At 37.7% G+C, this 14,923-nt stretch overlaps 1 pseudogene; it reads right to left on the bottom strand.

The window, feature by feature from the left end:
* Positions 1–10,702: 10,702 nt before the first annotated feature.
* On the bottom strand, positions 10,703–11,739 carry LOC120501213 (annotated as a pseudogene).
* Positions 11,740–14,923: the final 3,184 nt, after the last annotated feature.

Genomic DNA, 14,923 nt, shown 5'->3' with positions numbered 1-14,923 from the left:
CATATTTTCTCTAACTTCACACACACCATTGTGAAACAATTAACATTTATAAAAGGCATAAAATCAAACAGCATTGCTTTGTTCAGATATAGAAATACAACCCTACAGAAGAAAAAATATTAAAATTTAAAGAATCTATGGACTGCAAATTCAGCAACTACCTCTGATAGAATCCAATAGGTTTTCATTTGGAAAATGAGGTTATTATTAAGCAACCAATATTCATTATTTTACAGCTCATCATCATCTTTGTCCTTCTCTTCATTTTCAATTCGTAATTACCTTAATTGCTTTCAGGAACCATGCAAAATAAAAGAAGAAACTTACACAAAGGAATCCTGACAAAATTTGTCTAGGTAAACCAAACAGATATCAAAGGTAAGGGGACACAGGACAGAGCTATAAAGATAAGGAAAACATTGTTTAATGATATTTCCAAAATGTAGTGTCAGAAAATCAGGCAATCTTGGCTACTCCCAGAATTTTAGCAGTATTTGCTCCTCACTTACCTGCTCTGCCATTGCTACTGCACACATCAGTACTCTGGGTTCTGCTTTCCCCTTCTCCATCATTCCAGCCTGCACTTAGCCAAAAAGGAGATCTAGCAACAGTCACAAGATATTATGGTACAATTCTCACATAAGAGCATAGATGGTGGTCACCCACCAAGGGACTAAATGTCGTCCACTTCCACAGAAGAAAACTATGAAAGCAGATTATGCAAAGGGACTCAAAAAAAACCCAAAAAAAACCAACAACAACAAAAAAAAACCAAACCACAAAACCACAACCTAATTGACTGCATTCATGGCATATAGCCTCAGTAATCTGTTAAGGAACCACAAAAACACAACCTAATTGACTGCATTCATGGCATATAGCCTCGGTAATCTGTTAAGGACTGGTAGATAATATCTAAAAAACAAATTAGCAACTTTGTGAATGTTCCCTTTCTCTATAGCCTTGGCTGCAGTGAATTCAGAGCAAAAGTTGTAAAGTTGTCCCTGTAAGTTCTTAAAGGTGTCAAGGTTGTTAAGTTGCCCCTAGGACATGACTTGGTTTGAGGCTTGCAGATTTCTGCACTGCTAAATGTCAAAACTTCTGTTATCTGCCTTGCTTAAGCCTGATACCCCATTTTAGATGCCCAGATGTGTCTCACCTGGCTCTCAGCTATTGTGCAGACATCTCAGGTTCCTTGTTACACCTTATGTGACATTTATTATAGAAAATCTGCAATTATGGGCAGTATGGGACAGTTTTTTACTTTCTACTACAGCATGAATGGACAGAAGAAAAGTAAAAGCAGCTTTGGCTTCTGTTCCAAGAATCAATGAATATTAATCTGGCAAAATGGGGGGACATCAGACACTGGGAGAATGAAGTAAAATTGAATTACACTCCAATTCCAAGCACAAGGCTTCCTATAAATCACAGTTTAAAACCACTATAAATTTATGATTACTCTCTATTCAGGAAATCACAAAAATATCACGTAAATCCTCTTTCTGGTCTCCTTCATTCAGATACTTACTCTAATTTCAAATGTTTTGAATACAAATATTTTTTCTCTGACCAGAGTCTTAACCTTATGGACAAAACCAAAAAGGATTTGAAATAAACAGATGTCAAAACATATTACATAATCTCAAAGTTGTAACTAACTTGTACTAAGAAAGGAAATTGTTCTTGACATTCAAAAAATAATGACAAGATAAAACAGAGGTAAAATAGTTTTACCATTTATTTTATTGCACGCAATAAAATATGTAGCAGCTAAAACAATCACTGTATTGCTCTGGTGTCCTACAGAACATCTACCGTGCCATTCCTTTTTCTATTTCTTACATTTGTAGGGCCTGATTCAATTACCTGCTGCATGTTGTAAAATCTTACCACCTTTCAACAGGCTGTCAGGCATCTGCTGGTCTCTTGCTGTTAGCTGCATGCTTCTGCAGATGTTTTTTTTTCTTCTAGTGTTTGTACTTTTCCCCTTCTCATCTGATCATGGAAAAAGAAACGAGTTCACAATTAAGAGAAGGGTCAAATAATGACAATTTACATCTTTCTAATTTGGAACAAGTAGAGATTTTTATCATGTATTAACTTACAATGTTAAGAATGCTATCACAAAATTTAAAACTGCCCATCATATTGTTCCTTCTCTTCCTTCTTCAGACAAAATTGCTGGGTACAGTCTCAAACTGAACTTTTGTTGAATGTGCTATGCAGCCCAGCAATCCACAGGAAAACCCCCAAAAATAGGATAAGTGAACTATCTGATATGGCTCAATCTGCAGTGAAGTCATGCATAGCCAATGTCTTTTTTTATTGAAACTGCTGCACATAACCTCTAAGATCTAAATACCTCTAAGTAACATCTGAATCTCAGTTCCTTAAAATAGAAGAAGAAAATTTCAGAGGATTATTGATTTTCTAAAAGGGTCATCATCTGTGCCCTTTTTTTTTCCTCACAGCTACCAAAAGAGCCAGTCTGGGATCTTTAAATAGAATATAACAGTTTGAGAAAGCTATGGGCTTACTAAAGTGACCTACACAGAGCTAGAACACTCATATCTCAAATCTTCCATCACTTGTATTATAGCCTGTAGTGCTGGCTCTTGCTATCCCTTAGTAGTGAGCAGTGACCACCTCTGAAGAAGTTGGTTAAGTGTTTTATCATTAATGCAGAGTGGTGGGAATGTGTGTAGAGTAAATACTCTCTCAGTTCCTTTTAAGATCCTGTTAGGTATAACACACCCCATCTCCCAGCCAGGGGTCCCAATAGGATATGGTGTGCAATTTCCTACTTCTTATACAAATGTAAAGATTTAACCTTAAGCTTTGTAGCTGGAAAATTCTAGTCTAAAGCACTTGCAATAAATTCCTCCACCTGCTGCATCCTATTTCTATGTAACTTTTGCTTTTATGATTTCCTGCTTTTGGTTATATTGATCTGCTTTCTATCTATTAAACTGCTCATGTAGGACACATCTTCTAAAGCTGACACGATCAGCTTTAGAAACAGTACCTCTGTAAGCAACTTAAATCATGTTAGAAGTGAATATGGAGAGAAAAGGAATCACTGCCTTCTCTAACTGTAGCATCTTTGTCCAAATCAGTCATTTGTAGAGAAGGATTAAAAAAAGGATAATTTAGTTCCAAAATTCAATTTTGTCTCTTATCTTTGACATTAACAACTTGTATATTTACTTCACTCTAGGATTTTCTTAATACAAAAGAAAATGTTATTTCTTTCAATTTATTGATCTTGTTATCCTTTGTCTCTTTTTTCTTTTATGACAAATTTGCAGATATTAATCTCATAATAAAGTGAAAAATACCAATGGTTTATCATATTCAAAACATTATATTTCATAAGTTTTTTCTGTCCAAACTTTTTTCTGATTGTGATCCCAAAGTACAGTTTATAGTAATTATTGATGAAGTAGAGGAATTGCAAAATATTGTCAGAAAATGTCAAAATACACATAGAAAAGAGATGAATAGTTAAATGTGACAGTCTTTGGGTCAATAGTTCACTGCAGAAGAATTAGTTACTAACAGGTGTTAAAAGTAATCCCTAAACTGCACAAGTGTTCTGCAGGTACAACCAATACAGCCCTTCTCCTGAGCTCCCAATTCCCTTTGCTGTTGCTTGCAATGAGCAAAACACAAGTCATCTGGGAATAATCTAACCAAAACAAGCAAGATGTTACCAGGACTTGTTAATTCACATTTCAGAAGAATAATTAGAAACTTAGGCTATTTTAAGCTGGTCGAAAAGTAAGGGAGAGGGGAAGGTAAGGTAGTGTGCTTCACAGTACTGGCAGAACAAAATAAATGAAGAATAAATGTACTGAAATGCAAGTCACCAATTAGTCCAGCCTGTGGAACGCACTGAATTACCTTCAACCACCTGGATATGGCCCATCCAAAGCTGCCTTTTCACGCTGAGCAATATTTTAGTGGTACAAAAAGGGCTGACATGGCTGAACTGGCCTGGGCAAGGAGTAGGAGAGAGCAAGGTGGGTTGAAGCAGACCTCCACATCCCCCATATTCTGCTGGTTCCAGGCACCAGCACAGCCCTGACCTGCAGCCAGACTGCCACTCCCAGGCTGTGCAGATACCACTCACTACCTGCAATTTCCACCAAAGGAAGCAGAAATGGCCAATATAATTGCCTGCAATTCCTTCCTTGCTTGTCCAGTGGTGAATCTGCAGGATTAGAGGTGTTCTGGTCCAGGGCTGCTCCATAGACTTTAAACATGACTTTCAAATGCTCTAGAAACACATTTTGTTCCTTTCTGAGTGGACCATGTTGCACTGCTGGTCATGTTACGTGAATGAGATACTGATTTCTGCTAAATTGTCACAGTGAGAAATAAAAGTCACTATCACTAGTATTATGGGCTGATTAAAAAAAAATTAGCTCAAAAAATTAGAAAAGCCAGATGCACCAGAATGTTTTGCATCACTAAATAGTGTCACCTTCCTTCTGTACTCACACATTAAAATAGCTGCATAGCAGCACCCAGTCATCACTGCGGTGTCCTGTCTGTGGGAAAGGGGTGCAGTGCAGTAAACACTGGGGAGACATAGCTGAAGCTTTGCCCATGCAATCTTTGACAAATATTATAGAGTTTTTATTTATATTTCATTTATTCCCTTTCATTTCCCTGAGGAAATGTACCAACCTTCTTAAATGATAACTTATTTTCATAAGGAATGCAGTGTAGCACATGGAAAGGCTGACAGTTTTTCCAAAAGTAGGCCATCATACCGTAAATTAACCCACATTTAAAATATTTTCCAGCTACATAATGAAAAATTACTTTTATAAAATCAGGCTGAGATTGGTTTGCCATGTCTGCAGTCCTGTGAGTAGGTAAAAATGATGGGAGTATTTTCAGTTGGAAAAGGTTTTAGCTCTGTTCTCATCCCCTAGCTCATTTGGAAAGATTGGTGTAACTAGGGCGCTAATTTTCAGACAATGATATCTAAATAACTACCTCCTGTGATTTAAGCATGAGTGCTTCCACTGACTCATGGATACAATGGTTCTTCCATGACTTGGTCATGTAACTTGTGACAGTGTACACACAGCAGAGAATCTGGATAATGTATCCTGTACATGTTCCAGTGTGCTGGGTCATTTCCCAGAACCCGACACAACATTTCTTAGGTTATTGTATTGTCTTGCTGGATCTAAGTCCACTCATAGGTTACCTGTTACTATATGTGACAGTAAATGCAAATACAGAAAAGACAAAGGAACCTATATAAATATTTGCAAAGTTTTCTGAAAGGAATTCCAAGAATTGCTAATTAATTTATAAAGAATAGAACAGGAAGGCAGTAGAGTACACTGAAAATAGTAGTCTGAGTCTTGCAACTGCAGTGACTATTTTCAAAGTGTTTTTTAATCAAATGATAAAGCATAAATTGTAAAACAGCAAGCAGAGCTGAAATAATCCATCCAGAAGGTGTCATTGCACAAGTCCTTAGGTGCTGAGAAGTTACTAAAAATTTCAACTATTGAAGAAAGGTAGTCAAGAACAACAACAACAACAAAAAAAGACATCTAATGAACCAACAACAACAGCAAAAAGCCAAACCAGAACTGTACAAACCAGCTAGTACTTAACCCCGAGACAACCAAGCTGACAGTTAACAAAAATAAAATTGAAAAGCTATCTAAGAAAATTACTTCTTTCTCAGGGATGGTGGTTTTGGTGATAAGGAAATGGGTGGAAGATGGTATAATTTGAGACAAGAGAGAGAAATCCAACAGGAAGGTGAGGTGCTGCACACAACTGCATCACAAGATGTGCAGGGGCTGTAGGAGGGAGCCCCAAGGTACTGGCATGATTTCATGGAGCTGGCTATGCTGTGGGCCATAGCATGACACTGGGGAAATGTCAGTTTTGGCCATGGAGCAAACCAGAAACTTGTTGGGAGACTGGATTTCTGGAGATGATGGATGGATTCACTCACAGACATATTTCCCACCATTTTGGACAGGATGGTTCCACACCTGTACGTGCACGCAGCACAGGGGCAAAGCCCACACTTTGCATTTCTAGGCCCTGAAATCTTAATAAAGTCAGACCAATGCTACACCAGCTGTGAGCTCCAGAGCCTGGATGAAGTCATGTTTTGGCAACTTGAGGTATTCAACAAAGTACTGCAACACAGTCAGTCCTGAGGGAAAAAAAAACAGATAAAAAAATACTTACACATTGAAGAAAAAGGTCTGTTAGGGAAAATGTTCTAGGGAAAAAGATGTCCTTTAGTACACAATCTCTTTTTTGAGTATTTTTTCTCCATCCTGCATTTTGGTGGAAATGGGTAATTAAAAGTGGAAACATTCCTCCTTTCTTACAGGAAAAACTGGAAAGTCCTTGGTTTGTATACAGCCAAAAAGATTCATGGCTGTCTTTTGAGAAACTGCACATCCTTTCTAATGTCAGTGTTGGCTGTAACTTCAGCTTCTGAAGTTCAGCTTCAGCTTCAGTCTGTTGCTGCTGCAGCCATTAAGGCTGACACACAACTGATCCGGAAGGAAGATAATTTGATTAGGTTCTGTAAACAGAACAACAAATGAATTACGGTTATAGCTGTATATGCCCTTTTGTCAGGAATTTCTTGGAACAGTTACTTTCATTTACCTAATTTTCACTAAAGCTGATTAAAATGTTATAGGGTTTTTTTTGTTAAAAAACATTGTAGCTGAAAAATGGATGCTATTAAGCACTAATTTACTGGAATTTATCTGACTTCTTTGGCATATTTTAGTTTCCAGTAGAAAAATTAATGCCTGTAACCCAAAATTTTTAATTTAAATCTTGAAGAATCAATTTTGAAACTTCATGCTAAAAGATCAACACAGAGATCTTTTTGCAAAAATTAACCCAATCTATTTCTTGAAGTTTTTAGATATTTAGCTTGCCTTTTTTTTTTTTTTTACCCCTGTCTTAATATAATGTGTTTTTGACACTTTTTGTTAAAGCTGGTTTTGCCTGCAGACTCCACAAGAGGGTAAGAAATCCTTCCTCAATATTTAGGCTGTGATAGAAAAGATTAAAATAGTAAAATAGAGTTTAACTATTCTGAACACAAGCAGGCACTGCAGAAAATACCTGCGAGTTCCTGATCTACAAATCATTAGAGGGTAAAAATATAACACTTTTCTGAATAAAAATCACTGTCTTTGAAGAGAACTCTGAATGTCGCTGTTTGAGGCACTGCAACAGGGAGGCTGAGGGCAGATTTCCTGGGCGGGATACTCTTAACCACATGTAGCTGTCCTGTATGTTCAAACTTGGATGTACCAAAAAAGAAAAAGACCATGGAGGTGCTCCTAGACTGAGGCCCTTGCCTGGATGTGGAAGCTTGAACTTCCTCCTGAAACCAGAATTGCCCTTCCTCTGACGGCAATGTCAACTCTTGCTAGACTCAAGACATCCTAACCATCCTGGCTGATTCCCTGAGGAATAAGAACACTGTCTGTATTTCATATAGACCAGAATTCATACTAAAACAGTTTGCTGTGTAGTGTGGAAAAATAGATTAAAGTATGATAATGCTTTTCATGGAAAAAACTCCCAACTCCCCCAAAACCCCACCAAAACAAAACAGAAAAACTGACACAGACACTTCTGTTCCACTGTGTACCAGCAGGGATGGTCTGCAGAAAAAAAAAATCCCTTTTATTCTGATGCACTAGATTTTGTGCCAAGCAGTGGGGTATTTTTTAGCAGCAAGTTTAGCACCAGCATCAGGCTTAACAACAGGGAGAACAACATGGCATGCCACAAAGTCACTTGAGAGCCAAATTACACCATGTGACAGATCTGTAAGAGCCCTTGGCCAGAAGAACTACTCAAGACCTACTGACAGGTTGCAAGTTGTTTAGCAAAACTAGCTAAGTAGATACTCATTTAACATCCAAGAGCATACATTGAGCACACAGAAGGACATGACACACTGAAACCTCACAGACAGGTCAATATTATTCCCTGAAGATGAGCTAAGACAAAAGTTGTGACTGTAGGAAATGTACTGGGTTGACTGTATTTATACTGTATGTTAATGAAGTAATTTTATCATTACTTAAATGTCTCCAATTGCATGGTGTGTCACCAGCTAAATATTTAATACTTACAAGAGCTTTCAGAAATACCTAAATGTTTCTTTAGAGACTTAGACACCTAACATTTCTGCAGCAGATTCTTGTGAAACTAACAGAAGGGATTTAAACTCTGCAAAATAGTTGAGTACTGTGGAAAATACTGCTGGCAGCAAACATTGGGAAGACACTTCAAAAGGATCTGTAGTTGTCTCTGAGACTAGGGTTATAATTTTTTGTGCTTCATCATTTGACTCATGGTCTCACTGCTGGGAGGATATCAGGGACCATACATAATTCATTAGCTTTCAATAAAAACCCATCATGGACTAGTTTTGACACAAAGACAAATCTGGCATGCAAACTTCTCTGAAGAAGGCAGCTTGACCTGTATCTTAAGTAATTTTATCATTACGTAAATGTCTCCAATTGCATTGTGTGTCACCAGCTAAACATTTAATACTTACAAGAGCTTTCAGAAATACCTAAATGTTTCTTTAGAGACTTAGACACCTAACATTTCTGCAGCAGATTCTTGTGAAACTAACAGAAGGGATTTAAACTCTGCAAAATAGTTGAGTACTGTGGAAAATACTGCTGGCAGCAAACATTGGGAAGACACTTCAAAAGGATCTGTAGTTGTCTCTGAGACTAGGGTTATAATTTTTTGTGGCATTTCTTTACAGACTTAGACACCTAACATTTATGTAGCACATTCTTGTGAAACTAACAGAAGGGATAGTTGAGTACTGTGGAAAATACTGCTGGCAGCAAACATTGTGAAGACACTTAAAAAGGATCTGTAGTTGTCTCTGAGACTAGGGTTATAATTTTTTGTGCTTCATCATTTGACTCATGGTCTCACTGCTGGGAGGATATCAGGAACCATACATAATTCACTAGCTTTCAATAAAAACCCATCATGGACTAGTTTTAACACAAAGACAAATCTGGCATGCAAACTTCTCTGAAGAAGGCAGTTTGAGCTGCATGCAGACAATATCTGGCACAGCTGGCTGCAACTCTCTATTGCAGAGAGTTCACCTCTCCCTGCCATTGCTGACACACTACAGGCCCTATGTATCACCCCCAAACACTGTGTATCTCACATGGCTCAGCCCCAAAAGTAGAACCAGAACGTTCCTGGCCACTAAGGTGGTGTGTGAGAGGTGTTGTATGTAAAGGTTGCCCTCTGCTTCCCCAGAGAGTTGACACCCAGAAATGCACTGCAGGAGCAAAGCCAGATTAAAATGAGTTTAGAAACACCTGAGGCAACAGCACAGGCCCTGAAAGTCAGGGCTAGGCTGTGTTGGAGATTCAACTTTCCAGAACTGAGTCCCTGGCTGCAATCAACCTGCTGCTCAGTTTTCTTGCTCTCCTCAAGCACTGCTCTGGCTGCCCTTCTGTTTAATCCAAGGGTCTCCCTAGGCGTGCATGGAGCAATGGTATGGGACAACACATTATCTACCTTGTAGGTGACTAAAGACTTTATTGCATCCAGCTCTTCTCTGTTCCCTGGTCTGGCTGTTCAGCTAGTGACAATTGTGCATAAAGAGAGAACTTGTGTCAAATTAAAGACCTTGGGGTTTCTGTTGGGAAAGGTGAGAGCCTTAAACAAGACTTTAGAGAAGTCTGTGACCTTCCAGGTCCTTGCTGTCTTAAATGATTCAGGGCTGACATGAAATTTGAATTCTCCAGATCCAAAATAGTACATGTTCCTGTTACCACAGATCCATTTAGAAGTTTTTAGCAAAAAAACCAAGCAGCCATCACTGGCATGGCATGCTAGTGCAGACGTGATTAGCTAACAAGCGGACAAAATGGATGGCTTTCTGGTAGTCACTCTTTAATAAGGGTAGAGTATACACTGTAGGCATAATGCAAAAGGTAAGTCAGGGGTACAATTCGTAATAAAAACACTGCTGTGCCTTGCATTCAGTAAAGACAACTCAGTTGAGCTTATTTTGAATGTTTAATGTGTGAATGCTGACAGTGCTTCTTTCTGATTTCAGAGGGAGGTCAGCATGGCAAGGACTTAAGTTAGAGGTTCCAGTTCAGTATGAAGGTATGGTGAGCTGTCAGCAAGCATATTTTTTACAACTGGAGCCTGATGTCTAAACAAAGACCAGACAAGCACAGAGCTGAGTGGGAGCCATGCTCTGGTTCCTGAGTACTCCTTCCCAAGTATAAAGCACATGGAAGATAAGGGATGAAATCCTGATTGTATTGTTTTCAGAGGAAAAGATTGACTTCAAGCCAAAATTACACTCCCATTCTATTTCCTTGGGAATAGCAGGAGACTATACATCTGCTAATGCCCTCTTCACAAAATGATCCTGGGATACATTCAGTTTAGAGTCATTAAGAGTGAACCCTAAGAAAGACTAGCTGCATAAATACAAGACTAGGTGAAATACTGAGTTTATGGGCTGTATGTAAATAATTTCTGAAATTAAAAAGAATTGTACAGGACTGACTTATAAAATTCATATTGCAATCATTCTGAAACATGAATATTCAGCAATCCACTGTTTCTTCTTAATTTCTAGAGATAGTCTCACTTATAGAATCTATTACTGTGAGTGATCTTCAGATAAAACTTTTACTGTGTGAAAATGTGAATTAAATATTTTGCCTTTTAAGATATATTTAAATGTTTTCTGAAACCATGGATAGAAAAATCTATATAACAATGGATTGCAGAAAGAATTTAGATACCCAAACCAGTTTAGAGAATCAAACAGAGGCAAAGGAGTGGAAAAAATTAAAAATGGATCAATTAAGACTGAAAAAAAACCAAGGAAACCAACATATTAAGAAACCCAGCATAACAATACTCAAAGTCTTAGCAGTTTTCCTGTCTTTATTCTTAGAAAACTCATATTTCTTATTATTTTTGAAAGCCTGTGTGCCTGACTCAACTCTGATGTGTGCCTTTGGGAGACAGTAAAGACTTTAACATAAATGCCTATCATAATGCTAGCAGAAGCAAATAAACCACTGTAAATAAAATAAAAAAGCCCCCCACAGTTTGTTGAACACAATCAGGCACAAGCCCCAGCATTTAATCAGCATTTCATAGCCCTCCATTCCAGAAGCATAAGCTTCTGAGAAAAGCACACCAAAAGCAAAAGCAGCTGGCACTGAACAGCATACAGCCACTATTCATTTTATGACTGTGACAGTCAGGGTGCTGAAATAATGCATGGTGGCAGATTGCAAAAACAATCCACGGCAATGGAACAAATTTGGAAAATGGAAGCTAAACTGAGCATCAAGTCAAAACTGTAATGAACCTTGCAGAATATAATCCCAAAACCCAGCAGTTCTCTACAGACTTCACCATGCTGTAGGGCATAACGGCAAAGCCCAGCAGAAAACCTGTTACAGCCACAGATAAGATGAGGAAATTGGTTGGAGAGCTGAGCTGCTTGAAATTCAAGATGGAAATGATTATGGCCAGATTCCCAAAGACAGTGAGAATGAAGACTGGTGTTATGAACAAATACATTACCCCTCATATTCCTGCTGACCTAAAGTTCCCAGGACAGGATCTGTTTCCAAACTCAGAGCAATCAGTCAAATCTTTTGAGATATTTGGAGAAAGCATAGTCAATCCTTTCTGAGACTTTCCTTTCAGAAGTGCAGTCCCATCAGCAGATTTAATTTTCACAAGTGTCCAAAATATTCCAAATCCTAACATGAGAATACAAAGTAAGTCAAAAGCATAAACTGCATAGCTAAATGAAATGCAATAATTCTGAGACAAATTTTCTCTTGGTTTAAATAGGGACCAACCACAACAAATTATTCTTCTGAAATGGTACATGAAATTCAGTACCTGGAAGCTATTTTTAAATTAATTAATAATTAATATAATTAAAATAACATAATATTTAAAACAAAACAGTTGAAGGTTGAAAGACTTAAATTGAAAACTTAATTACCTCTTAAATTAACTAAATTCTTTTATAATAGACATTTTATTTTGTATCTGGAGCACTTTGTAAAATATGGTTCTTGCATTGTTTATACATCATAATAATAGTGAAATTAAAGTGATTGAAGAAAAACATGCATAGATAAAGAAACCTCTCAAGTCACTTCAATATATAAATATTATATAGGATTTATATGTGTATTAGAATATTGATATTTTTTCTGTGGGAGAAAAGTTATGTGAGCTGCTATACCTCAGCCTTCTTGAAGGTTTCAGTTAATGAGCTATTCACTCAGATGCTCATCTTAAGAGTCACAAATGAGTTGCCAAACACCCACTTACCAAATTATTTATGCTGCTAAACTCACCTGCTGTGCATCACCAAGTATCAGCAATGAACGTATCTGATGGAAATCGGTCATAGAATTGGTATGATAAGCAATATTCTTTCCTTTCCCTATATATACACCTGTTTTCTATTATTATAATCGCACTGACTAAAAGGGTGTGGAGACAGGTTGAGGTTTATCTCCTGTAATAGACTGTGATCCTGCTGCAGTAGTTATAAATGAATACACTAGTGAATAGTTTCAAGGGGCAAAATGTTCATTTCAATTTTCTGGGGAGAGCCAGACCCATTTCTTCTACCTCTTTTCCTGATAATTTGTTTTGGACAAAGAGTGAATTTAGAAACAGATGCAGAAAGAAATACTCTTCTCCACAGCAGTTTAATCCACTTAAAATGAATATGGGAAGCAGCTCAGACCACTGATCTTTTTTCCAATAGGTATCATCCTATTGGAATGAAGAAAATACAGAAATTTTGCATAAAAAGATTAAAAACAGGTATGGGCAGCCAGTTTTATAGGTTCATCCTTCTCCTATAAAGAGGGCAGCCTCTTTATAGGCATCTCTTAATGATACCATAAATAAATTCTCTTAGTAGGCATTCTTCTGTTTTGCTGTTGCTCTGCAAAACTGCAATGTGTGTTAACAGACAGATCCCTCCTGTGATCTGGCTCAGATTAATGAAAGATGGGGATTTATTTTTATTTTATGACAATACATTTAATTCCCAATAGACTTTGTGCTAAACATATGTATGCAATTTAGGGGTTTACACCAACAGGAGATAAAGAAAGCCAAGTATCTGTATTCCCAACACCATTATTTTTGTTTGCTGTATTAATGCCTTTACCCTCATGTTTAGGGGAGCTCTTTTGGTGACTTAAGGTAGACACAAGTCATGTTGTGCCTCATTATTTCCATGCTGGCCTTAAATACTGACTGAGGAGAACTATTTGATTATTTATTACTAATGGCTTTTATTCCTCTGGGCTAACTTCACTAAAGCAACAACAGCAAAAGACAAGCGCAAGTTTTCTCGAAGAATTGTTTTCTCCTGTTGGTAACTGAGGAAGTCCAAAGGATATGGGATGCACTCTCTTTTCAGTGTTCCCTCTCTAAATGACAGATAGCTTTTAGTCTAGGAGCACCCAGTGTTTAATGAAATTGACTTTTCCTATATCTCTGGGAAAAAAGAAGTCAAGCTATCTAGGAGCAGGCAGTGGAAGTTCCCATTGTCTAAGTTACCTGTGGATCCAGTCTCTTAAGAAATTAATTTGTTTTACAAAGGGTGTTGCGTAATCATTTCACAGAAACATTTTTGATTACCCATGCAGCTAGTTGGACTTGAAGTGGCAGCATGAAGGTGAAAAGATCTTATTAATAAACCTACAAAAGTAGGAAATTAAATGTATCTGGTTGTGCAAAACCATGTAACATTGTGCAAGACTCAGTAAATATTATGGGAATTGAATTTCATAGAATCACAGAATTGTTGATGTTGAAGGGGTACATTCTGCCCCACCATCCAGATCATTAATGAAGATGTTGAACAGGACTGGACCTAGCACAAACCCTTAGGGTAGTTGCTGGCCTTCAACTAGACCATGCCAATGATCAGCCCCCTCTGGGCCTGGCCAGTTTCCAATCCACTTCACGGTCTTCTCTTCCAGCCCATATTTCGTTATTTTCTTTGTGAAAATCTTATGAGAAACAGTGTTGAATGCCCTCCTGAAGACTAGGTAGATAATAACAATGGCTCTTCCTTTGTCTACCAGGCAAGTCAATTCATCATAGGAGTTAATAAACTTTAGTCTTTGTCTAATGAAAACAGATTAGTCAAAAAGTGCTTACAGGCAGACACAGTCTTTTTCTGAATTAAGTCTTCAAGTGCAATGTGTGGAAGTAGTATCATTGATAATGAATATGATCATAAAATCTGCAGAAATAGAAGGATTTCATAGAACATCACATCTAATGTTTGACTGCATCCAGTATTTTCTCCCTTGTTAATGGATATTAATGGATATTAATGCATTGTAGAGGACAGAGACTGCACAGTGTGCACTGCCTATATGAGTTAGTGATTTAAGAAAAGCCATACACTTTGCAATATTTACACATTTTGACAGCTCATTTTTTCCTGTTCAAAGACTGCACTAATGTATTTTTTTTATCTAGGAATTTAAAATACTCCTTTTTGGAGTGACTCTTTCCTTTTTGAAGTTTCCAGAAGGGTCCTGCTTGGACAGCTGGGGCTTCTCCTCTTTTCCCATCCTCCTACTTCTGGTATCTGAGGGAGCATGAGATCTGGACACAGGTGGCACCACCATGCATGAGGTGCTACATCAAAACATGAGGCACTAAGGCAGGACACAGGCAGCAGTTCAGTACTCTGAAAGTTGCTGTCAGCTTTGTACAAAGCGTGGAAAGAAGGTGACATTGGAAATAGTGCTCACTGGTGACAAAAGAACAGATGTAAGTTTGCTGGTGAAACACAGCCTTTCTG

This window comes from Passer montanus, unplaced genomic scaffold (assembly GCF_014805655.1).
Source record: "Passer montanus isolate IOZ18808 unplaced genomic scaffold, ASM1480565v1 scaffold2, whole genome shotgun sequence".
In the NCBI taxonomy this organism is placed as follows: Eukaryota; Metazoa; Chordata; class Aves; order Passeriformes; family Passeridae; genus Passer; species Passer montanus.
This window is presented reverse-complemented; position numbering and strand designations above follow the sequence as displayed.